This window comes from Pan troglodytes, chromosome 4 (assembly GCF_028858775.2).
Source record: "Pan troglodytes isolate AG18354 chromosome 4, NHGRI_mPanTro3-v2.0_pri, whole genome shotgun sequence".
In the NCBI taxonomy this organism is placed as follows: Eukaryota; Metazoa; Chordata; class Mammalia; order Primates; family Hominidae; genus Pan; species Pan troglodytes.
This window is the reverse complement of record NC_072402.2, coordinates 68,660,466-68,686,187: the sequence shown is the minus strand read 5'-3', so window position 1 is coordinate 68,686,187 and position 25,722 is coordinate 68,660,466. Positions and strand designations below refer to the sequence as shown.

General features: G+C 41.2%; 1 pseudogene; it reads left to right on the top strand.

Moving 5' to 3' along the window:
- The first annotated feature begins 24,220 nt into the window (after window positions 1–24,220).
- On the top strand, window positions 24,221–25,287 carry LOC129144139 (syncytin-1-like; annotated as a pseudogene).
- The last annotated feature ends 435 nt before the right edge of the window (window positions 25,288–25,722 follow it).

Here is a 25,722-nt window from a genome sequence, read left to right as displayed (position 1 = left end):
AATTTACACATGCCAGCCCTTATTAAGCCTTTGCTTTCTTCTCATGAGCTAATGCCTAGTTGGCCACAGCAAGTCTTATGGCCAAGTTCAGAGTCAGATGGGAAGATATGATTCAAATGTCATCAATGTGAAAGGCACTTATTGTGGCCATTTTTGCAAACACTACAAAAAATTAAACTTGGCAATAATCTATATACAGCTTTGTATCCTGCTTTTTTTTTTTTTTGAGACAGAGTCTCATTCTGTCACCCAGGCTGGAGTGCAGTTGTGCGATCTCAGCTCACTGCAACCTCCACCTCCTGGGTTGAAGTGAGTCTCCTGCCTCAGCCTCCTGAGCAGCTGACACTACAGGCGTGCGCTACCACACCCAGCTAATTTTTTTTTTTGTATTTTTAGTAGACATGGGGTTTCACCATGTTAGCCAGGCTAGTCTTGAACCCCAGACCTTAGGCAATCCACCTGCCTTGGCCTCCCAAAATGCTGGGATTACAGGTGTGAGCCACCATGCCCAGCCTGTATCCTGCATTTTTCACTTATAAAATTATAGTATGAGAACTTACCTATTAAATATTCTTTAGAAGTATGATCTTTGTTATATAATATTGAAATACCTGGTTATACCACAATTTGTTTATCCACTTTTCTAATAGAAATTAGAAAATTCCCCCCTGGAAAAACTAGAGCAATTATTTTTTAGCAGCAATATTTGAGAATATCAAATTTTCTACAATGTCAGCAATGCAGCTTAGCATACATTTTGAAAATCTTTGTCAATTTGATAGGCAGAAAACTATATTTTCAAATTTACAAATTTTTATTAAGTCTCAAGCATTACCTTTTTTATACGACAACATTTTTAATTGTTGTAAACCATTAGTTATCTTTTTAGGAAAATGTATTTCATTAAAATAAAAATAAATTTATATATTCATAAAATATATGATAGAAGAAGTATATAAGGGACGGAAGAAGCTTGAAAAATGACTTTATTTACATGATACCACATATTTAACTTCAGTGTTTTCATCCTATAATAGTTAGAGCAGTTCTCAGAACTGTGAAAATGTTTTATGCTCCTTGAGGACAGGTCAAATAAAGCATATTGGAAAAAAAACAGACATTGAAATTAGGTGCTGGACATTACAGTAACATAAAATCTGCATTTTTGAAAATTTGTTTTCAAGGTAAGGGTAGGAGAAAAGTTTTTCTTTTTTTGGTATGAGACTCAAAACACCTATGATCTTTATTTAAAAAACAAAAACAAACCACAGCTTATAAAAATACCTACTCTTAGTCAAGCAAATATTCAGGAACAACACTGGAATAGTACTTTGGAAAACAATTTTTTTCACTACCATTTTTGTGTTGGAAAAAGGGGTCATAGATATAGATGAACTAATTCTGCTAATCTTAAAATGTTGTTTTTAATTTGAATGTTGAAAGAACATAAAGACTAAATTTTAATAGAAACATTGGGTGTTACAGAATGTCAGAGAAACATTAGCTCTTCAACATTGAATGCATATAATATTTTTGATCACGGGTTAGGTGACAAAAATTCAAGCTTAATCTATACAATCTGTGCAATATGTGTGAGTTATGGATGTTGTGAGAACCTTAACTTTTGTACTTCCTGACTTTTATATTGGATAAAGTAGTTTTTCAAAATGTTTCTGAAGTGGAACTTTGAGAAAATATTTTAAGGACAGGACACATAGCAAAAGGAAAGTGCAGGAGAGAATTCATAAGTAGCCGGTTGGGGAGCTCACTACTGGATGTGCTTCTGGTTGGGGCATCTCCTGATGACAATGTGGGAAACAACTCAAACTCAAGTGACTTTGACCAGTTTTTAGACCTAATAAGATGGTCAAGATGCTTATCCCTCATTAGCAGTTGCCAATTTCGTAACACATGACTCTAAATAGGAAAGAGGAAGAAAGAAGAAAGAGAAAAATTTTGAATTTAATGCAGGAGAGAAGGTAATCTCTTCAAGCTGTTGAAATGCACTGATTGTGTCTTTTGTGGTGAGGAGGAGGATGTACATTATAGAAAATAAACCACTTGTGAGAACGGAGCAAGGGAAAAAAAACCCCAATGGCAAAAAACTCACCTCCTACATCAAATATTTCTGCTATGGTCCAAAAAAAGGAAAACTTTTTTCTTCGGCCTTAGGATATGTATCTTTTTACAGTGTAGATTATATTGTTTCGTTCCCCAGTCTCTTTACTTATTCAAAGTTGTTTGCAAACATTTAATTCATGTAGTACAATTCAAAACATATGCCACTGGCGATCAAATGCTTTATTCCCCCTCTCTTATAAAATTTTCAGGTATTTGCAGTTTGTGGACATAATAATGTCACATTATTTCAGTGTTTACTTTGAGTACTAAAAGATGTTCGAGAAGTGTGTGTCATATTTGGACAACGAGAATCCAATTGAGTTCTTTGTTGACAAATATTACAGTTCCGTCAGAATTATGCTTTCTGAGTAAAATAATTATTTTTAGACATTGTAATTTTATGTTTTATAAAATTTGATAAGGTTGATTGCTCAATTATTTCTGAAACTAAACAGCAAGTAATCACCTACAACAATAAACACAAAACAAAATAAATAAAACACTTTCTTTTTAATTAAAAAAAATCTTTTCTTTCTTTTTTTTTTTTTTGAGACAGTCTTGCTCTGTCACCTAGGCTGGAGTGTAGTGGTGTGATCTCGGCTCACTGCAACCTCCACATCCTGGTTCAAGTGATTATCCTGTCTCTGCCTCCCGAGTAGCTGGACCACAGGTGTGTGCCACCACATCTGGCTAATTTTTTTACTTTTAGCAGAGACAGGGTTTTGCCATATTGGCCAGGTTGGTCTCGAACTCCTGACCTCAAGTGATCTGCCCACCTCGGCCTCCCAAAGTCCTGGAGTTACAGGCGGTGAGCCACCATGCCTGGCCTTAATATAAAACAATTTTTTATAAACATTTTCCTTGCCCATTTTTATCTTTTATTTGTGTAATAATGTTGAAAATTAGATATAATAATAATGCCTCTGAAGAGTGAGAATTATCTTTCAAAGAAGAAAAGATAAATTAGTGCTTGAGTAAGCTCGACAGTATATCACACAAGTAAAATCTGGAAAATATAACAAGTTACAATAATATGGGCCTTGGTAAACTTTTAAATAATTACCATTGGCTTTGTGGAATCTTTAATTTATTGGATTCCCTCCCCTCTGATCTCCCCTATAATAATCTAATGAAAAGAGTTTATATTGTATTAGGATTAAATTCCACACATTTAACAGTAACTTGGAAAAGTGACTTGAGCAATAATCTCTCAAGTCAGATAGGTGGAAGATAGTTCAGAACTGATATGACAGCTCATCAGGGTCTAAATTTGTCTCTCTTTCCATTCTGCCTTTCTCAACCTTAACATGTGGTTTCCATTCCTACAGTTGCCTAATGGTTTAATGTGGCTGCTAGAGGTCCATCCATTACATCAGCTATCCAGTTAATTGGCAGGAAGGGGAGCATAGCAAAAACGGGCATGCAATAATCATCTGTTGTTCTTTAAAGGAGCTATCTTAGAGCACCAAGGTAAAACTTTTAATTACGTCTTTTTGGCAAGAACTTAATCTTAAAGCCATTCTTAGTTGCAAATGAGGCTAGGAATATTACCACTTCGGATATACATGGTTTCTGCTAACAATGAAAAAGTGAAGAAGGGATATTAGATAGGCAACTAGCTATCTCTGCCTAATACATCTGTTTTAAACCCCTTAAGGGAATAACTTTTTGGTTCCAACACATGATACACATTCTATAAGTATTTGTTCACTTGACAGATTACATGGACCATGCTAACACAATTTTTAATACCTACTTCTTCGTCTATGCATTCCCAGTACTTACCTCTTTGCTGCACATTCTCTTCCTGATTCCTGCCACTCAGTGGACAATGCTCACCTGTTCTTATGATAGAAAGTGTATCCAAAAGCTCTTGGAAATAAAGGAGCTTGAGAATCTGAAATCTTTCAGGTGTAAAGTGTCACTTAGCTGGATAAATGGGATGTACATCAGAAAGAAAAACAAAGTGGGTAATAAGTAGCTCTGCTATGAGAATGGCAGAATGGGTGATATGTGAAGACAAGGAAAGCACTTCTGTGAATACTACTGACAATAAATATAAAAATGGTGAGTTTTTCAGTAGCATAAATGAGATGAGGTAAAAGGGACTTTTGCTACTTGAATTATAGTTATAAATGATACATTTACTTATATTTAAGTCCATAGCACATCTGCTTCAAGCAATGCTTTCATCAAAACCTGTTGAGATTACCTATTACCTAATTAATCGCATCTATACATAATCTAAGTTCTTTCACCAAACAGCTCTCCTCCTTTTCAACTATATCCTCATTGCTTCTGAATATATTCCTTGACTAGAATTGAGATAATATCCTTGAGCATACATTGTTACTTCTAGTGCATATGTTCTTTGTTTCTGAAATTCCCTCTTAGGATGCATGTTGTAGCTTTATTTTCCTTATACCATATATTTCAGGCACATACTTTTAGATCTTAATGAAAGCAATTGGTTCCAGCAAGTCTTTGTAAATCAAATCCAAATTGATGATTAGTTAAGTCTGTGTTTAATGTCAAATTAATATTAAATTGCATTTGAGAACCTTAAGTACCTATGTGTTCTATAATGATCTACCTGGCAGAGCATTTATTTTCATTGTTTTTGGAACAAATCGGCTTATGCAACTCTCCTAAATGTGCTCACTGTAGGACTTTCTGCCATGCAGCAATAACACTCTTGAAGGCAATGCAAAATCTACATTTGTTTGGACCATGAACTAGTCAGAGGGCATTTTAACAACTCTGCAGAATGCAAGAAGGTCTCTTTTATCTACAATTAAGTCCCTTGTTAGCTGTCATATCATTTGCCAGATGCTAAAGCCTCTCTCAAAACCCTCCCCAGATCTTCTTCCAACAAGGAGTTCACTTGTTAATCATCTTCTGCTTGCTGTAATCTATATGCTGAGTATAATATCTATATTCTGAGTATAATATCATTATAATATCATTACCACAAGAAGGGGAACATATTTGCTAGGTAACTGGGAATGGTGCTTGTGAAGGACAGCATTTACCCCATTTTTACTTGATACACACTCAATCAAGTTCTTGGTTCATGAAACTCTCATTTTACAAAGAAGTAGATACTATTTAGTCCCCTCTTTATTGCCATATTTTTTTTTTTTGCACATCATCTGGCTGATCCCCATGGGTTTCTCTAAATTATTGTACTTAACACATTCTGCATGTACTAATAAACTCTGATTATATTTCATTCCCGAATACATGGCCTACAATTAGAATTTTATCTGTTGCAATTAGGTATGATCATGTTCTGGTTCTTGGACTATGAGCTGGAGTATAGCTGTGTTAAAAATAAAACACTTACAAATAAAGCAATTGTTAGTATCTCCTCTTTTCCGCTTCCTTATGACTGAGAAAATGAGACAATTGAAATCTTGAACGAAGAGTAGAAAATAGACTTTAAGGATGTAAGCAATCCTGCTATTCATGAACCATTCACCTCTGGATTGTTATATGAGAAAAGTAGATTTGATCTTCTTGGGGCAGGGAAAAGGATAAAAGGAAAAGTAAGCCTCCTTGTCTTTGTGACATTGCCTTTTTCCTAATACATTGGTTTAATTTAAGTTCTACTTAGTTAGAACTGGCTTCTTTTGTGCAAATTACTCAATCTTCTGAATTCCTTTCTGAACTATAAAAAAAGATACCTTTGTTCAAAGGTTGTTGTGAGAATCAAATGAAATAACACATGTGAAGCTAAAGAATTTTGGAATATTTAATTTAAGCTCATGGAATAAGTATAACACAAGATCTTCTTTCTTATTTCCAAAGAGCTGGGTCTTTGATTGAGGAAACATGAATACCTCAGAGTTCTTGGAATACAAAAATAGGCTTGGAAGGATTAGAATTTACTATATAGTTCCACAGTAATATGTTTTTAAAAGCACGCTTAATATAAAGTGCTTGAAAACATATAATGGGAAAAAATGTCTGGGTGAGCTAAATCCTGGAATGAGAATCTTAAACATAAAGCTCTGTATTGACATTGTAGAGACTTGATTCCGTATTTGATTTAGTAATGAATTCATGCTTTCCTGTCTTGCTTCTCTCTTCTCTAAATTGGGAAATCTCACAAGATTTTTGGCTCAATGAATAACAAACTAATGATTATGAGGAGTTTTAAGTATATAAATTTATTATCTGTAATAACAAACTTAGAACATATGTAAAACATATTAGGGTATTGTCTGTTCTCAAGATATTTATTTATATTACAGCTTCAGTGTATAAGAAAAATTTATAGGGCTAATCATCACTTCTTTGTATTAGTGCAGAAAGCTACCACCCCCTCATTGAAGATTGGGAGACACATTTTCATTTAGTGACATTTTTCCTTGTGTGGTCTCTTTTTCTGAGTGTTCTTCATTCCCATGTATTTATTACTACCAAGCATGAAATATTTTTCTCCCATTTGTATAACTTTTTTCATTATGTAAAGACTCTGCTCATGAAACCAATTCCTTGTTTGCTATCATGTAGAATTTTTAGTTATTTTTTCCTTTTGTATTCAAGACCTTCTTTTTCTTCTTTGCACCTGAATTATGCAATCTTAGTTCATTATGCATCCCCATACAAATTCCTTGCTGAGATGATTTTTTAAATATGCTTTTGGAAATCTGGTGTTAGCATGGATCACCAAGAATATTACCAAGAGACATTTAAGTCAATTATTAATATACACACATATACACCACACATTATAATTTAGAAATATCACACAGTCATATATAAAATCATACACAAAATTTTAACATTGTAGTGAACATTAATGTATATATTACATTTTGTATTCTGCAGACCTTGGAAAAAAGCTTTTATTGCCATCATTGTCCATATGTTTGAACATCTTATAAAGTGTCATTAATTAGAAACATTTTAGCTTTGGGTCTTTTTTTCAGACTTATCTGTCGTTATGAATTGAATTGTGCTCCTCCAAATTCATATATTGAAGACTGTCCTACTAGTATTAAGAATATGGCCTTATTCAAAGATAGGTTCATTCTAGAGGTAATCAAGTTACAATGAAGTCATTAGAATGGGCCCTAATACAATAGAACTGGTGTCCTTAACAGAAGGGGAAATTTGGACACAGAGACATGCATAGAGGGACGACAACGTGGAAAGGCATAGGGAGAAAATGGCCAAGCAGAGAGGCCAGGAACAGATTCTTGTCTCACAACCCTCAGAAAGAATGTCTTCAGAACTGTGAGACAATATATTTCTGTTGTTTAAGCCACCTGGTCTGTGATACTTTATTGCTGTCCTGGTAAACTAAGTATGTTCATAAAACACAGTTCTTATTTTATATAGAAATATGTACAACAGTATTTCAGTAGATGGCATCACCTTCCATTTAGTTGGCTAACAAAAACCTGAGAATCATTCTTGAGTTTTTCCTTTCCCTTATTTTCCACATAGAAACTATCAGCAAATTATTTCTCAACTATCATCATTTTTCTTCATTACCACTACTATTAGAAAGTCTAAGCCTGCCAAGCACGGTGGCTCATGCCTGTAATTCTGGCACTTTGGGAGGCTGAGGCAGGCAGAACACCTCAGGTCAGGAGTTTGAGACCAGCCTGGTTAACATGGTGAAACCCCTTCTCTACTAAAAATACAAAAATTAGCCAGGTATAGTAACAGTAATCCCAGCTACTCAGGAGGCTGAGGCAGAAGAATCGCTTAAACCCGGGAGGCAGAGGTTGCAGCGAGCCCAGATCGCACCACTGTACCCCAGCCTGGGTGGCAGAGTGAGACTCTGTCTCAAAAAAAAAAATAAAAAATAAAAAAAAGTCTAAGACTACAATATGTTGTCTGGAATACTGAAGTGGCCTTCTAACTGATCTACTTTCTTCCATGATTTCTCATCTGTAATCCATTCTTATTGTAACAGACTGATATTTTTAAAATATAGTAATTTCATGTCTCTTCCCTGCCTGGAGCGCTGGTTGGGGCTTCCCTGTTTTCATAGAGGAAATCCAGACTTTTCACCCAGTTTACCAGACTCTTTAGTTTTCTTACAACACAATTCAAGGGACTTTGGCTTTGGGCCTGAGGACATAACTACTACCCAACTATGCCCTTCCCTTAAGTAACTAGAAAACTTGACAACAAATTATGTTTTAAGATGTTGGGCAATAGGCAGTGAGGGACTGGAATTTCTGAGAGGAGAAAAACAGATGAGCTAAGCAACATGATCATCTGGCTTTTTACCTACAGAAAATTTCTGGGAGTGGGCATCAAACGGAATATAGTAATCTCACCAAGATGAAGCCAGATATCTGACTTCCAGGCCACAGCGGCAGCTAGAATTTGCAGGGCAAGGTAGTGAGGATAAAGGAGCTCTGATAAGAAGAAGCTTTATAAATCTACATAGGAGAACCCACTGAGTCTTTGGCTGAATATTAAGCTGTGCATACACGGTAAGACAGCATGAGGCCAGGGAAAGAGCCTACTATTGAGTAAAAAACATCCACTGAGGAGTGATGAAAGAACAATTTATAGAGCTCAAACAAGGCTGGATGAGTGAAGAATCATCATTAAAAATGCTTGGTGTTTAGTAGAGTCCCAGAGAGACAAAACCTAGGTAGTAGAGCTAATATAGCCCTAGAGTGAAACCTATACTAATTTTACATTAACAAAGTTAAAAACAAGTCTTGAAAGGATCGAGCTGATGGGTAAGTAAATTGTTAGCATGATGGAACAAAATAGAATACTCCATTAAGAAACACGAAAATCCAGACACTCAACAATATAGCACCCATAACATCCAATAACTACTAAAAAATTACAAGGCAGATGCAGAAAAGTATAAGTCTTAGTCAGGATTAAATCAGTCAATAAAGATGGATTCAGAAATAATGAAAGAAATGACAGAGTAAGAAGATCAGACTTTAAATTTGCCCATGGGTTTAGGGGAAAACATGAAAATAATAAGAGAGCACATAGGAAATCTCAGTACAGAACTGGAATTTATATATAATAAAAAAACGAAATGGGAATTCTAGAACTGTAAAACAATATCTGAACTGAAATTTTCACTAGATTAAACACTGCAGAAGAAAAGAATGTTGAACTTCCAGGTCGGCAACAGAAATGATCCAAATTTAATGACAGACAGAAAAGAGGCTGAAAAAAACTTAACAGTCTTAATGACCCATAAGGCAATGTCAAGCCATATATTGTATTTGTAATTGCAATGAGAAAATGAGGACAGAGATTGTGGCAGAATATTCTTTTGAAGAAATAAGGGCTAAAATTTTTCAGATTGGATGAAAACTATAAACTAACCTCACTAATTCAAGAATCTCAACAAACTCCAAGCTGCATAAACACAAAGCAAGCTAAAAAAAGTACGTTATAATTAAACTACTACAAATCAGTGACAAAGATAAAAATCCTAAAAGCAGCCAGAGAAATAAGATATATTATGCAGAATAGAATAACAGTAAAAATAGCCACTGACATCTCATCAAGAACTATGCAAGCCAGAAGACAACAATACGTTTTTAAAGTCCTAAGGAAAAAAAATGTGTCAACATGGAAGTCTGTTTTCTGCAAAAATGATTTTCAAAAATGAGATTGAAATATAGTTAAATGCACAAGACCTGTGAAGATTTTTTTCTTATTGGGCTACACCAAAAGATACGTTAAAGGAGAAGTTCTGGTCTGGAGTAAAGGCTCATGCCTGTAATCCCAGCATTTTGAGAGGCCAAGGTGGGAGGATTAATTGAACCCATGAGTTTAAGACTAGCCTGGGCAACATAAGAAGACCCCGTTTCTACAAAAAAAAAAATTTTTTTAATTAGCCTGGTGTGGTGGTATATGCCATTAGACTCCAGCCTAAGTGACAGAGCAAGACCTTGTCTCAAACAAAACAAAACAAACAAACAGAAACAAAAATAAGAATGTTTTTCTGGCAGAATAAAAATGATACCAGATAGAAACTTGTACTATGTGAAGGAATAAATAATTCCAGACATAGTCAATATGAAGGCAATAAAATATTTTTATGAGTTGTTAATTTCTTTAATAGATAATTAGTGTAACAATGTAGTATGAGATTTATCTCATGTGTAAAAAAAATTATAAAAACATTACCAAAATGAATGGGGAGGGGATAAATGAAAGTGTATCATTATAAAGTTCTTACATGCAGAATTATATAATATTATTTGAAGCTAAATTATGACACATTTAAGATGCATATTGTGAAACAGCATAGTAACTAAAACAAAGAAAGACACAAAAAGGTACAGTTTAAAAATAAATAGGGAACATAAAATGGAATACACAAAAAATTCAATTAATTTTAAAAAGTCAGAAAATGAGAAAAAAGGAATAAAGAATAGCTGGGACAATTACAGTCAAATTTCAACATGGTGTTACTTAAATAAATGCCAATAATTGCATTGTGTGTAAATGATGTAGCCATTCCTACTAAAAGAAAGACATTTTAATTTGAAAAAATGCCATATTATTTGTGGTTTACAAGATAAACCCACTAAACAGAAAAAAAACAGATTAAAAGTAAAAAGTAAAAATATACATATACCATACAAACACTAATGTTAAAAAAATGAGACTGACTATACCAATTCATCCAGAAGATATAATAATTCTAAATGTATAATCCACAAAGGGAGAACTGAGGGCATTGAAGGGAAAAATAAAACAATCCAAAATTGCAGTTGAAAATTTTAACATTCTTCTCTTAGTAATTAATAGAAGAAGTAGACAAAAAATTAGTAAGTATATAGAAGACTTGGACAACATAATCAACCTACTTAACCAAATTGCCATAAACCACTGCAGCCACACAACTGCAGAATATGTTTTTTTTTTCAAGTGAAACATTCACTAACAACATTAGTGAATTGAACATGCTCTATAAGATTGAAATCTCTTACTACAATGATATTAAGTTAGAAATTAATAGTAAAAGACATCTGAAAAATCCCCAAATAATTGAAAATCAAACAACACACTTCTAAATAAGCCATTTATCAAAGAAGAAAGTACTAGAGAACTCCTAGCTAGACAGATATAAACGAAAAGTAAGGAAATATAAATTAGTAATGCAGGAATAAAAGAAGAGATATCACTTCAGAGCTAATGACATAGAGGGTAATAAGGAACATTCTGAAAAATTTTATAATAAATCTGATAACTTAAAGTAAACAAATTTCTTAAAAGATACAAATTACCAAAACTTATATAATAGAATGTAGAAATATCCAAATAGCTCTTTAGTTCCTTTAGTTTTAAAAGAAATTAACTTTGTAATTAAAGATCTTCCCCCCCGAAAAAATTTCAAACCCAAGATGGCTTTACTTGGGGATTCTATCAAACATTTAAGGGATAGTTAGCATGAATCTTATGCATTTTTCCCCAGAAAATAGCTTCCACAATCTCCTATACTCACCACATCACAGAACTTATCAATCTATACTATTACCACATGTTTTTATTTCTATCTCATTTGTTATCCTGAAGTCAACCTTTTAACTTTGTATTCGCAATGACCAGGATGGTGTCTGGCATATAAGTTTTGCTAAATAAATATTTGTTAATTTGTTTTAAGTGAACATGTGTTAAGAAATGTTTATACTCCCACTAGAAATATACATGGGTTTTGGTGGTTCCACAGACTAGCCAGCATTTTATGATGTCAAATAAATGTTTTGATTTTAGCCATTTTTGAGGATGTGTTGGTATCCCGTGGTTCTAACTTGCATTTTTTCTCTGACTGATAATGTTGAGCATTTGCATGTGAGCATATGACATTTTGTATACCTTTTTTTGTAAGGCACCTATTAAGGCTTTTGCTCATTTTTTTAAAATTATACTTTAAGTTCTAGGATACATGTGCTCAATGTGCAGGTTTGTTACATAGGTATACATGTGCCATGGTGGTTTGCTGCACCCATCAACCAGTTATCTACATTAGATATTTCTCCTAATGCTATCCCTCCCCTTTCCCCCCACCCCCTAACAGGCCCCAGTGTGTGATGTTCCCCTTCCTGTGTCCGTGGGTTCTCATTGTTCAACTCCCACTAATGTGTGAGAGCATGTGGTGTTTAGTATTCTGTTCCCATGTTAGTTTGCTGAGAATGATGGTTTCCAGCTTAATCCATGTCCCTGCAAAGGACATGAACTCATCCCTTTTTATGGCTGCCTAGTATTCTATGGTATAAATGTGCCACATTTTCTTTATCCAATCTATCACTGATGGGCATTTGGGTTGGCTCCAAGTCTTTGCTATTGTGAATAGTGCTGCAATAAACATACATGTGCATGTGTCTTTATAGTAGAATGCTTTATAATCCTTTGGATATATACTCAGTAATGGGATTGCTGGGTCAAATGGTATTTCTAGTTCAACATTCTTGAGCAATCACCATATTGTCTTCAAGAATGGTTGAACTAACTTACACTCTCAACAACAGTGTAAAAGCATTACTATTCCTCCACAGCTTCACCAGCATCTGTTGTTTCCTGACTTCACATCCCTCGTAAGTTTTATTCCTAGGTATTTTATTCTGTTTGTAGCAATTGTGAATGGGAGTTCACTCATGATTTGGCTCTCTGTATGTCTATTATTGGTGTATAGGAATGCTTGTGATTTTTCACATTGCTTTTGTATCCTGAGACTTTGCTGAAGTTGCTTATCAGCTTAAGGAGTTTTGGGGCTGAGACGATGGGGTTTTCTAAATATACAATCATGTCATCTGCAAACAGAGACAATTCGACTTCCTCTCTTCCTATTTGAATAACTTTATTTCTTTCTCTTGCCTGATTGTCCTGGCCAGAACTTCCAATACTATGTTGAATAGGAGTGGTGAGAGAGTGCATCCTTTTCTTGTGCTGGTTTTCAAAGGGGATGCTTTCAGTGTTTGCTTATTCAGTATGATATTGGCTGTGGGTTTTTCATAAATAGCTGTTATTATTTTGAGATACGTTCCATCAATAGCTAGTTCATTGGGTGTTTTTAGCATGAAGGGGTGTTGAATTTTATTGAAGGTCTTTTCTGCATCTATTGAGATAATCATGTGCTTTTTGTCATTGGTTCTGTTTATGTGATGGATTACATTTATTGATTTGTGTATGTTGAACCAGCCTTGCATCCCAGGGATGAAGCTGACTTGATTGCAGTGGATAAGCTTTTTGATGTGCTGCTAGATTCTGCTTGCCAGTATTTTATTGAGGATTTTCGCATCAATGTTCATCAGGGATATTGGCCTGAAATTTTCTTTTTTTTGTTGTCTCTCTGCCAAGTTTTGGTATCAGGATGACGCTGGCCTCATAAAATGAGTTAGGGAGGGGTCCCTCTTTTTCTATTGCTTGGAATACTTTCAGAAGGAATTGTACCAGCTCCTCTTTGTACCTCTGGTAGAATTCGGCCATGAATCCGCTTGGTCCTGGACTTTTTTTGGTTGCTAGGCTATTAATTATTGCCTCAATTTCAGAACTTGTTATTGCTCTATTCAGGGATTTGACTTCTTCCGGTTTAATGTTGGGAAGGTATATGTGTCCAGGAATTTATCCATTTCTAGATTTTCTAGTTTATTTGCATAGAGAAGTTTATGGTATTCTCTGATGGTAGTTTGTATTTCTGTGGGATTGGCGGTGATATCCCCTTTTTCATTTTTTATTGTATCTATTTGATTCTTCTCTCTTTTCTTCTTTATTAGTCTGGCTACCAGTCTATCTCTTTTGTTAATCTTTCAAAAACCAGCTCCTGGATTCATTGATTTTTTTTTGAATGGTTATTTATTCCTCTATCTCCTTCTGCTCTGATGTTAGTTATTTCTTCTCTTCTGCTAGCTTTTGAATTTGTTTGCTCTTGCTTCTCTAGTTCCTTTAATTGTGATGTTAGGGTGTTGATTTTAGATCTTTCCAGGTTTCTCATGTGGATATTTAGTGCTATAAATTTCCCTCTACACACTGCTTTAGCTGTGTCCCAGAGATTCTGGTACATTGTGTCTTTGTCCTCATTGGTTTCAAATAACTTATTTACTTTTGCCTTAATTTTATTATTTACCCAGTAGTCATTCAGGAGCTGGTTGTTCAGTTTCCATATAGTTGTGCAGCTTTGAGTGAGTTTCTTAATCCTGAGTTCTAATTTGATTGCACTGTGGTCTGAGAAACTGTTTGTTATGATTTCTGTTCTTTTGCATTAGCTGCGGAGTGTTTTACTTTTAATTATGTGGTCAATTTTAGAATAACTATGATGTGGTGCTGAGAAAAATGTATATTTTGTTGATTTCGGGTGGACAGTTCTGTAGATGTCTATTAGGTCCCCTTGGTCCAGAGCTGAATTCAAGTCCTGAATATCCTTGTAATTTTCTGTCTCATTGATATGTCTAATATTGACAGTGGGTGTTAAAGTCTCCCACTATTATTGTGTGGGAGTCTAAGTCCCTTTGTAGGTCTCTAAGAACTTGCTTTATGAATCTGGGTGCTTCTGTATTGGATGCATATATATTTAGGATAGTTAGCCCTTCTTGTTGCATTGATCCCTTTATCATTATATAATGGCCTTCTTTGCCTTTTTTGATCTTTGTTGGTATAAAATCTGTTTTTTCAGAGACTAGGATTGTAACCCATGCTTTTTTTTTTTTTTGCTTTCCATTTGCTTGGTAAATATTCCTCCATCCCTCTGTTTTGAGCCTATGTGTGTCTTTGCACATGAGATGGGTCTCCTGAATACAGCACACTGATGGGTCTTGACTCTTTATTCAATTTGTCAGTCTGTGTCTTTTAATTGGGGCATTTAGCCCATTTACATGTAAGGTTAATATTGTTATGTGTGAATTTGATCTTGTCATTATGATTCTAGCTGTTTATTTTTCTCATTAGTTGATGCAGTTTCTTCATAGTGTTGATGTTCTTTACCTTTTGGTATGTTTTGGCAGTGACTGGTACTGGTTTTTCCTTTCCATATTTACTGCTTCCTTCAGGAGCTCTTGTAAGGCAGGCCTGGTGGTGACAAACATCTCTCAGCATTTGCTTGTCTGTAAAGGATTTTATTTCTCCTTCGCTTATGAAGCTTAGTTTGGCTGGATATGAAATTCTGCACTGAAAATTCTTTAAGAATGTTGAATATTGGCCCCCACTCTCTTCTGGCTTGAAAGGTTTCTGCAGAGAGATCTGCTGTTAGTCTGATGGCCTTCTTTTGTGGGTAACCTGACCTTTCTCTCTGGGTGCCCTTAACATTTTTTCCTCATCTCAACCTTGGTAAATCTGACAATTATGTCTTGGGGTTGCTCTTCTTGAGGGGTATCTTTGTGGTGTTCTCTGTATTTCCTGAATTTAAATGTTGGCCTGTCTTGCTAGGTTGGGGAAGTTCTGCTGGGTAATATCCTGAAGTGTGTTTTCCAATTTGGTTCCATTTTCCCTGTCACTTTCAGATACAACAATCAAATGTAAGTTTGGTCTTTTCACATAGTCCCATATTTCTTGGAGGCTTTGTTATTCTTTTTCATTCTTTTTTCTCTAAAGTTATCTTCATGCTTTATTTCATTAAGTTGATCTTCAATCCTGATATCCTTTCTTCCACTTGATCAATTTGGCTGTTGATACTTGTGTATGCTTCATGAAGTTCTCACGGTGTGTTTTTTAGCTCCATCAGGTCATTTATGTTCTTCTCTAAACTGGTTATTCTAGTTAGCAGTTCCTGTAACCTTTTATCAAGGTTCTTAGCTGCCTTCCATTGGGTTAGAACATGCTCCTTTAGCTCAAAGGAGTTGGTTATTACCCACCCTCTGAAGCCTACTTCTATCAATTTGTCAAACTCATTCTCCATCCAGTTTTGTTGCCTTGCTGGCGAGGAGTTGTGATCCTTTGGAGAAGAAGAGGCATTGTGGTTTTTAAAATTTTCAGCCTTTTTGTGCTGGTTTTTCCTCATCTTCGTGGATTTATCTATTTTTGGTCTTTGATGTTGGTGACCTTCAGATGGGGTTTTTGCATGGATGTCCTTTTTGTTGATGTTGATGTTGATGCTATTGCTTTCTGTTTGTCAGTTTTCCTTCCAACAGTCAGGCACCTCTGCTGCAGGTCTGCTGGAGTTTGCTGGAGGTCTGCTCCAGACCCTGTTTTCCTGGGTATCACCAGCAGAGGCTGCAGAACACCAAAAATTGTTGCCTGCTTTTTCATCTGGAAGCTTCTCAGAGGGGCACCCACCAGATGCCAGTTGGAGGTCTCCTGTATGATGTGTCTGTCAACCCTTGCTGGGAGGTGTCTCCCAGTTAGGAGGCAGGGGGGTCAGGGACCAACTTGAGGAGGCAGTCTGTCCCTTAGCAGAGCTCAAGCACTGTGCTGGCAGATCCATTGCTCTCTTCAGAGCTGGCAGGCAGGAAGGTTTAATTGTGCTGAAGCTGCACTCACACCTGCCCCTTCCCTCAGGTGCTCTGTCCCAGGGTGATGGGGGTTTTATCTATAAGCCCCTGACTGGGGCTGCTACCTTTCTTTCTGAGATGCCTTGCCCAGAGAGGAGGAATCTAGAGGGAGTCTGGCTACACTGGCTTTGAGGTGCTGGGGTGGGCTCCACCCAGTTTGAACTTCCTGGTGGCTTTGTTTACACTGTGAGGGGAAAACTGCCTACTCAAGCCTCAGTAATGGCAGACACCCCTCCCCCCACCAAGCTCAAGCATTTCAGGTTGACTTCAGACTGCTGCGTGCTGGCAGCGAGAATTTCAAGCCAGTGGATCTTAGCTTGCTGGGCTCCATTGGGGTGGGATCCGTTGAGCTAGATGACTTGGCTCCCTGGCTTCAGCCCCTTTCCAGGGGAGTGAAGGGTTCTGTCTTCCTGGCATTCCAGGCACCACTGGGATATGAAAAAAACAAAAAACAAAAAACAAAAAAACAAAACTCCTGTAGCTAGCTCAGCATCTGCCCAAATGGCCACCGAGTTTCGTGCTTAGAAACCTGGACCCTGGTGGTGTAGGCATCTGAGGGAATCTCCCGGTCTGCAGGTTGTGAAGACCACGGGAAAAGCATAGTATCTGGGCTGGATAGCACTGTTCCTCATGGCACAGTCCCTCGTGGCTTCCCTTGGCTAGGGTAGGGAGTTCCCCAACCCCTTGTGCTTCCTGGGTGAGGCAACAACCCACCCTGCTTCTGCTCACCTTCTGTGGGCTGCACCCACTGTCTAACCAGTCCCAGTGAGATGAGCCAGGTACCGCAGTTGGAAATGCAGAAATCAAGCACCTTCTGTGTTGATCTCGTTGGGAGCTGCAGACCAGAGCTGTTTCTATTTGGCCATCTTGCCAGCCACCCTTGCTCATTCTTTATTTGATTGTTTGTCTTTTAATCTTTTTTGTTTTTGTCTCTTTTTGTTTTTGTTTTTTTAATTTAATTTATGATTTATGTTTCAAAGATAACCGCAATGTAACCACCCAACAGGTTCATGTTGCCTGCTGCCTAGACAAGGCCAATTTATCAAGACAGGGGAATTGCAATAGAGAAAGAGAAATTCATGCAGGGCCAGCTGTATGGGAGACTAGAGTTTTATTATTACTCAAAATAGTCTCCCTGAGAATTTGGGGATTAGAGTTTTTTTTTTGTTTTTTTTTTTTGTTGTTGTTGTTTTTTGTTTTTTTTTTAGTCTTTTTTTTTTTTTTTTCTTTTTTATTGATCATTCTTGGGTGTTTCTCGCAGAGGGGGATTTGGCAGGGTCACAGGACAATAGTGGAGGGAAGGTCAGCAGATAAACAAGTGAACAAAGTTCTCTGGTTTTCCTAGGCAGAGGACCCTGCGGCCTTCCGCAGTGTTTGTGTCCCTGGGTACTTGAGATTAAGGAGTGGTGATGACTCTTAACGAACATGCTGCCTTCAAGCATCTGTTTAACAAAGCACATCTTGCACCGCCCTTAATCCATTCAACCCTGAGTGGATACAGCACATGTTTCAGAGAGCACAGGGTTGGGGGTAAGGTCACAGATCAACAGGATCCCAAGGCAGAAGAATTTTTCTTAGTACAGAACAAAATGAAAAGTCTCCCATGTCTACCTCTTTCTACACAGACACAGCAACCATCCGATTTCTCAATCTTTTCCCCACCTTTCCCCCCTTTCTATTCCACAAAACCGCCATTGTCTTCATGGCCCGTTCTCAATGAGCTGTTGAGTACACCTCCCAGATGGGGTGGTGGCCGGGCAGAGGAGCTCCTCACTCTCCAGTAGGGGCGGCCGGGCAGAAGCGCCCCTCACCTCCCGGACGGGGCGGCTGGCCGGGCGGGGGGCTGACCCCCCCCACCTCCCTCCCAGACGGGGCGGCTGGCCGGGCAGGGGGCTGACCCCCCACCTCCCTCCCGGACAGGGCGGCTGGCCGGGCAGAGGGGCTCCTCACTTCCCAGTAGGGGCGGCCGGGCAGAGGCGCCCCTCACTTCCCCGACGGGGCGGCTGGCCCGGTGGGGGGCTGACCCCCCCACCTCCCTCCCGGAGGGGGCGGCTGGCCGGGCAGAGGGGCTCCTCACTTCCCGGTAGGGGCGGCCGGGCAGAGGCGCCCCTCACCTCCCGGACAGGGCGGCTGGCCGGGCGGGGGGCTGATCCCCCCACCTCCCTCCCGGACGGGGCAGCTGGCCGGGCGGGGGGCTGACCCCCCCACCTCCCTCCCGGACGGGGCGGCTGGCCGGGCGGGGGGCTGACCCCCCACCTCCCTCCCGGACGGGGCGGCTGGCCGGGCGGGGGGCTGACCCCCCCACCTCCCTCCCGGACGGGGCGGCTGGCCGGGCGGGGGGCTGACCCCCCCACCTCCCTCCCGGACGGGGCGGCTGGCCGGGCGGGGGGCTGACCCCCCCACCTCCCTCCCGGACGGGGCGGCTGGCCGGGCGGGGGGCTGACCCCCCCACCTCCCTCCCGGACGGGGCGGCTGGCCGGGCGGGGGGCTGACCCCCCCACCTCCCTCCCGGACGGGGCGGCTGGCCGGGCGGGGGGCTGACCCCCCCACCTCCCTCCCGGACGGGGCGGCTGGCCGGGCGGGGGGCTGACCCCCCCACCTCCCTCCCGGACGGGGCGGCTGGCCGGGCGGGGGGCTGACCCCCCCCACCTCCCTCCCGGACGGGGCGGCTGGCCGGGCAGAGGGGCTCCTCACTTCCCAGAAGGGGCGGCCGGGCAGAGGCGCCCCTCACCTCCCGGATGGGGTGGCTGGCCAGGCGGGGGGCTAACCCCCCCACCTCCCTCCCGGACGGGGCGGCTGGCCGGGCCGGGGGCTGACCCCCCCACCTCCCTCCCAGACAGAGCGGCTGGCCGGGCAGAGGGGCTCCTCACTTCCCAGTAGGGGCGGCCGGGCAGAGGCGCCCCCCCCACCTCCTGGACAGGGCGGCTGGCCGGGCAGGGGGCTGATCCCCCCACCTCCCTCCCGGACGGGGCGGCTGGCCGGGCGGGGGGCTGACCCCCCCACCTCCCTCCCAGATGGGGCGGCTGGCCGGGAGGGGGGCTGACCCCCCCACCTCCCTCCCGGACGGGGCGGCTGGCCGGGCAGAGGGGCTCCTCACTTCCCAGTAGGGGCGGCCGGGCAGAGGCACCCCTCGCCTCCCGGATGGGGCGGCTGGCCAGGCGGGGGGCTGACCCCCCCACCTCCCTCCCGGACGAGGCGGCTGGCCGGGCAGAGGGGCTCCTCACTTCCCGGTAGGGGCGGCCGGGCAGAGGTGCCCCTCACCTCCCGGACGGGGCGGCTGGCCGGGTGGGGGGCTGACCCCCCCACCTCCCTCCCAGACGAGGAGGGAGGACGCTCCTCACTTCTCAGACGGGGTGGCTGCCGGGCGGAGGGGCTCCTCACTTCTCAGACGGGGCGGTTGCCAGGCAGAGGGTCTCCTCACTTCTCAGACAGGGCGGCCGGGCAGAGACACTCCTCACATCCCGGACGGGGCGGCAGGGCAGAGGTGCTCCCCACATCTCAGACGATGGGCGGCCGGGCAGAGACGCTCCTCACTTCCCAGATGTGATGGCGGCCGGGAAGAGGCGCTCCTCACTTCCTAGATGGGATGCTTATGCATGTTTATTTCAAGTGAGATAAAATACCTTTAAATTTATAAATGGAAAACTGATTAAGAAGAGGAACTTTGAAAAATAATTAGAAAGTCGATGTGATAAGACTAATTAGCTCAAGATAACTGATTCTTCAATTAGTGTGGACCAGACTGACAGCCATGTAAGAAATAACGTCTCTGTGTCAAGACAAAACAAAACAAAACAAAACAACAGCAACAAGAAAATGGAATAAAATCAACCAACCAATCCACACTGCATTAAAAAAAATGTATCATGCAAAAGTCAAAGATAATTTACACTTGGTTTATGGGGTTCATTTTTGTAGGTCAATTATTATATAATCAAATAGCCAGTTATTTCATGTATTTCATGCAGCAAAATTTTGAAAAATAATTCTGAGGTCATTTGCTCCAAAACTATAATTTCAATTAGAAACAAAACAGAATGCATAATAACAGATTTCACAGCTTCTTTCTTTGTAAACTGAAGAGCTTACTATCATCAAGAATTTCTGTGAAAGATTTAAATATGGCAATGAAATTTTGTAAAAAATTCAAAGTAAGTCACAGATATAATAAAGGCAGTTATCTTAAACTGATCACTTTGCTACAAATATCTTAAACATGTAAGTGATACAGACAGGAGGCAGGGAAATACTGGGTGAAGAGGGTGGTTCCCTGGCAAAAGCCCCACCCACAAGCCTGGAAACCATGGTTCTAAATGAGAACATTTATCCCTGTTTTCCTGCCCAAGTGTTACATTTTTAGCCTGACCCTCCCCCCATCCTGTGCCCATATAAACCCCAGACCTCAGCTGGCAGAGAGACAAGCAGCTGAACATTGAGTGGAGAATAAGCAATTGAACATCAGAGACTATAGACACACATGACAACTTCAGACAGCACAACTTTGGAGAGGTGCCTGGGAGGAGACGGCTGAGCTTCAGGGAAACATCACTTTCTTCCCACACCCTCCCCTTTCCAGCTCCCCTTCAGCTGATAGCCACTTCCACTGATTAATAAAATCCTCCACATTCACCACCTTTCAAACCGTTCATGCAATGTGGTTCTTCTTGGACACTGAACAAGAACTGGGTACCAAGAGTGCAAGGTGTAAAAGGCTGTCACCTTGACTCTCCACTGAACTGGTTAACCTTTAGCCATCTATGGATGGTAACTGCTAAAAGACCATTGTTTGCAGCACATGCCCAGTGGGGCTTCAGAAGTCAAGAGCAGGTGCTAGATGATGCTGTGGGCCATATGGGGTTTGTTCCTGCTGGCAGCTAAAGGCACTTGCCTGGGCTCCTGTATCCACTCACCTGCATGCTCACCATCCTGCAAAAGGTTTGAGCTCTGGCAGAGCGAAAGGAGCCACCACCCCCCACCCCCACTGTCACACGTGTCCATGTGAAGAGACCACCAACAGGCTTCGTGTGAGCAATAAAGCTTTTTAATCACCTGGGTGCAGGTGGGCTGAGTCTGAAAAGAGAGTCAGTGAAGGGATATAGGGGTGGGGCAGTTTTATAGGATTTGTGTAGGTAGTGGAAAATTACAGTCAAAAGGGTTGTTCTCTGGTGGGCAGGGGCGGGGGTCACAAGGTGCTCCGTGGGGAGCTTCTGAGACTCATTGTCTAGGAGAAGGAATTTCACAAGATAATGTCATTAGTTAAGGCAGGAACTGACCATTTTCACTTCTTTTGTGATTCTTCAGTTGCTTCAGGCCATCTGGATGTATACGTACAGGATTGGGCTCAGAAGCCTGACATTCCTGTCTTCTTATATTAATAAGAAAAATAAAATAGTGAAGAGTTGGGGCAGTGATAATTCTTGGGGGTGGTATGGAGAGATAATGGGTGATGTTTCTCAGGGCTGCTTTAAGCAGGATTGGGGCAGTGTGGGAACCTAGAGTGGGAGAGATTAAACTGAAGAAAGATTTTGGGGTAAGGGGTGATATTGTGGGGTTGTTAGAAGGAGCATTTGTCATATACAATTGAGACACAGGACTAGCTGGATTTCCTAGGCTGACTAAGCATCCCTAAGCCTAGCTGGGAAGGTGACCTCATCCACCTTTAAACATGGGGCTTGCAACTTAGTTCACACCTGACCAATCAGAGAGCTCACTAAAATGCTAATCAGGCAAAAACAGGAGGTAAAGAAATAGCCAATCATCTATTGCCTGAGAGCACAGCGGGAGGGACAAGGATCGGGATATAAACCCAGGCATTTGAGCCGGCAATGGCAACCCCCTTTGGGTCCCCTCCCTTTGTATGGGAGCTCTGTTTTCACTCTATTTCACTCTATTAAATCTTGCAACTGCACTCTCCTGGTCCGTGTTTGTTAAGGCTCAAGCTGAGCTTTTGCTTGCTGTCCACCACTGCTGTTTGTCACCGTTGGAGACCCACTGCTGACTTCCATCCCTCCAGATCCAGCAAAGTGTCCACTGTGCTCCTGATCCAGCGAGGCACCCATTGCCACTCCCAATTGGGCTAAAGGCTTGCTATTGTTGCTGCACAGCTAAGTGCTTGGGTTCATCCTAATAGAGCGGAACACTAGTAACTGGGTTCCACGGTTCTCTTCCATGACCCACAGCTTCTAATAGAGCTATAACACTCACCACATGGCCCAAGATTCCATTCCTTGGAATCTGTGAGGCCAAGAACCCCAGGTCAGAGAACGTGAGGCTTGCCACCATCTTGGAAGTGGCCCACTGCCATTTTGGAAGTGGCCCATCACCATCTTGGGAGCTCTGGGAGCAAGGACCACCCAGTAACATTTTGGTGACCATGAAGGGACCTCCAAAGCAATGAGTAATATTGGACCACTTTTGCTTGCTATTCTGTCCTATCCTTCCTTAGAGTTGGAGGAAAATAGCAGTCACCTTTTGACCAGTTAAAAATGATTAGTGTGGCTGCTGGACTTAAGACTCAGGTGTGAGGCTATCTGGGGAAGGGCTTTCTAGCAACCCTCAACATTTCTGGGTTGGGGACGTTGGTCTGCCTGGAGCCAGCTTCCACTTTCAATTTTCTTGGGGAAGCTGAGGGCTGACTAGAGGCAGAAAGTTGTCATCCCAAACTCCCTGCAGTAGCTGGTTGAGATCATGGTGCAGCCAGAAGTCTCTACTCAACAGTCGCCCATGTGTGCACCCGTACCTTTCTTTCTGACCCATACCTAATGGGGTCTTGACCACGACTTTCTTGAAAGTGTAGCCCCCAAATTCTCCTTACCTCTGAATGTACTTCCTCTGATCCCTTCCTCTGAGGTACTAATGGTTCAGACTTTCATTTCCTCTGGCAAGTTGTATCTCCAAAAGGATTGAAGGAAGCTCTACGCTGCATCCTTAGGCACCTAGGCTATAACCCAGGGAGTCTTATCCCTGGTGTCCCTCCCGATTTAGGTATACAGCTCTCGACATGGGCAGTTATGTGGGACCTGTTCCCCACCACCCTTGCCAGGGCCCCAAGTTTGTAATGGCTAAGAGAGAGAGATGGAGAGAGAGAGAAAGAAATGGAGAGAGAGAGAGAGAGAGAGAGAGAGAGAGAGAGATGGAGAGAGAGAGATAGAGAGAGATGGAGAGGGAGACAAAGAAGGAGTCAAAGAGAAAAAGAAAGAAAAAGATAGAAATAGTAAAAAAAAGAAGTGTGCCCTATTCCTCTAAAAGCCAGAGTAAATTTAAAACCTGTAATTGATAATTGAAGGTCTTGTCTGTGACCCTATAACAGTACAATACCACTTTGTTGTCAGTGTAAATAAGGGCATAGCCTGAAAGCGTCTGAGGCCACTGACAACCCATAGTTTTCCTATCAAAAATCCTTCACCCAATAACCCATAGATGGGCCAAATGCATTCAGTCAGTAGCGGCAACTGCTTTGCTAAATGTAGAAAAGTAACTTTTAGAGGAAACCTCATTGTGAGCACACCTCACCAGTTCAGAATTATTCTAAGTCAAAAAAGCAAAAACATAGCTTATTAACTCAAAAATCTTAAAGTATGGGGCTATTCTGTTAGAAAAGGGTAATGTAACTCCAACCACTGATAATTACCTTAACCCAGCAGATTACATGCTGTGCATGGATGTGCTTCCACCTGAACTTCAGGCCATGTGTTTCAATCCCTGTACCTGAACAATGGAACAACTTCAGCCCAGAAATAAACACTACTTCCATTCTAGTAGGACCTCTTGTTTCCAATCTGGAAATAACCCATACCTCAAACCTCACCTGTGTAAAATTTAGCAATACTATAGACAAAACCAACTTCCAAGGCATCAGGTGGGTAACTCCTCCCACACGAATAGTCTGCTACCTTCAGGAATATTTTTTGTCTGTGGTACCTCAGCCTATCATTGTTTGAATGACTCTTCAGAATCTATGTGCTTCCTCTCATTCTTAGTGCCCCCTACGACCATCTACACTGAACAAGATTTATACAATTATGTCATACCTAAGCCCTGCAACAAAAGAGTACCCATTCTTCCTCTTGTTATTGGAGCAGGAGTGCTAGGTAGACTAGGTACTGGCATTGGCGGTATCACAACCTCTACTCAGTTCTACTACAAACTATTTCAAGAACTAAATGGTGACATGGAGCCGGTCACCAACTCCCTGGTCACCTAGGAAGATCAACTTAACTCCCTAGCAGCAGTAGTCCTTTAAAATCGAAGAGCTTTAGACTTGTTAACCACCAAAAGAGGGGGAACCTGTTTATTTTTAGGGGAAGAATGCTGTTAGTATGTTAATCAATCTGGAATCATTACTGAGAAAGTTAAAGAAATTTGAGATCGAATATAATGTAGAGCAGAGGACCTTCAAAACACTGCACCCTGGGGCCTCCTCAGCCAATGGATGCCCTGGACTCTCCCCTTCTTAGGACCTCTAGCAGCTATAATATTTTTACTCCTCTTTGGACCCTGTATCTTTAACTTCCTTGTTAAGTTTCTCTCTTCCAGAATTGAAGCTGTAAAGCTACAAATCGTTCTTCAAATGGAAACCCAGATGCAGTCCATGACTAAAATCTACCATGAACCCCTGGACTGGCCTGCTAGACTATGCTCTGATGTTAATGACATCGAAGTCACCCCTCCCAAGGAAATCTCAACTGCACAACCCCTACTACACTCCAATTCAGTAGGGAGCAGTTAGAGCAGTCGTCGGCCAACCTCCCCAACAGTACTTGGGTTTTCCTGTTGAGAGGGTGGACTGAGAGACAGGACTAGCTGGATTTCCTAGGCTGACTAAGAATCCCTAAGCCTAGCTGGGAAGGTGACCGCATCCATCTTTAAACATGGGGCTTGCAACTTAGCTCACACCCGACCAATCAGAGAGCTCACTAAAATGCTAATTAGGCAAAAACAGGAGGTAAAGCAATAGCCAATCATCTATTGCCTGAGAGCACAGCAGGAAGGACAAGGATTGGGATATAAACCCAGGCATTCAAGCCAGCAACAGCAACCCCCTTTGGGTCCCCTCCCATTGTATGGGAGCTCTCTTTTCACTCTATTTCACTTTATTAAATCTTGCAACTGCACTCTTCTGGTCCGTGTTTTTTATGGCTCAAGCTGAGCTTTTGTTCGCCAT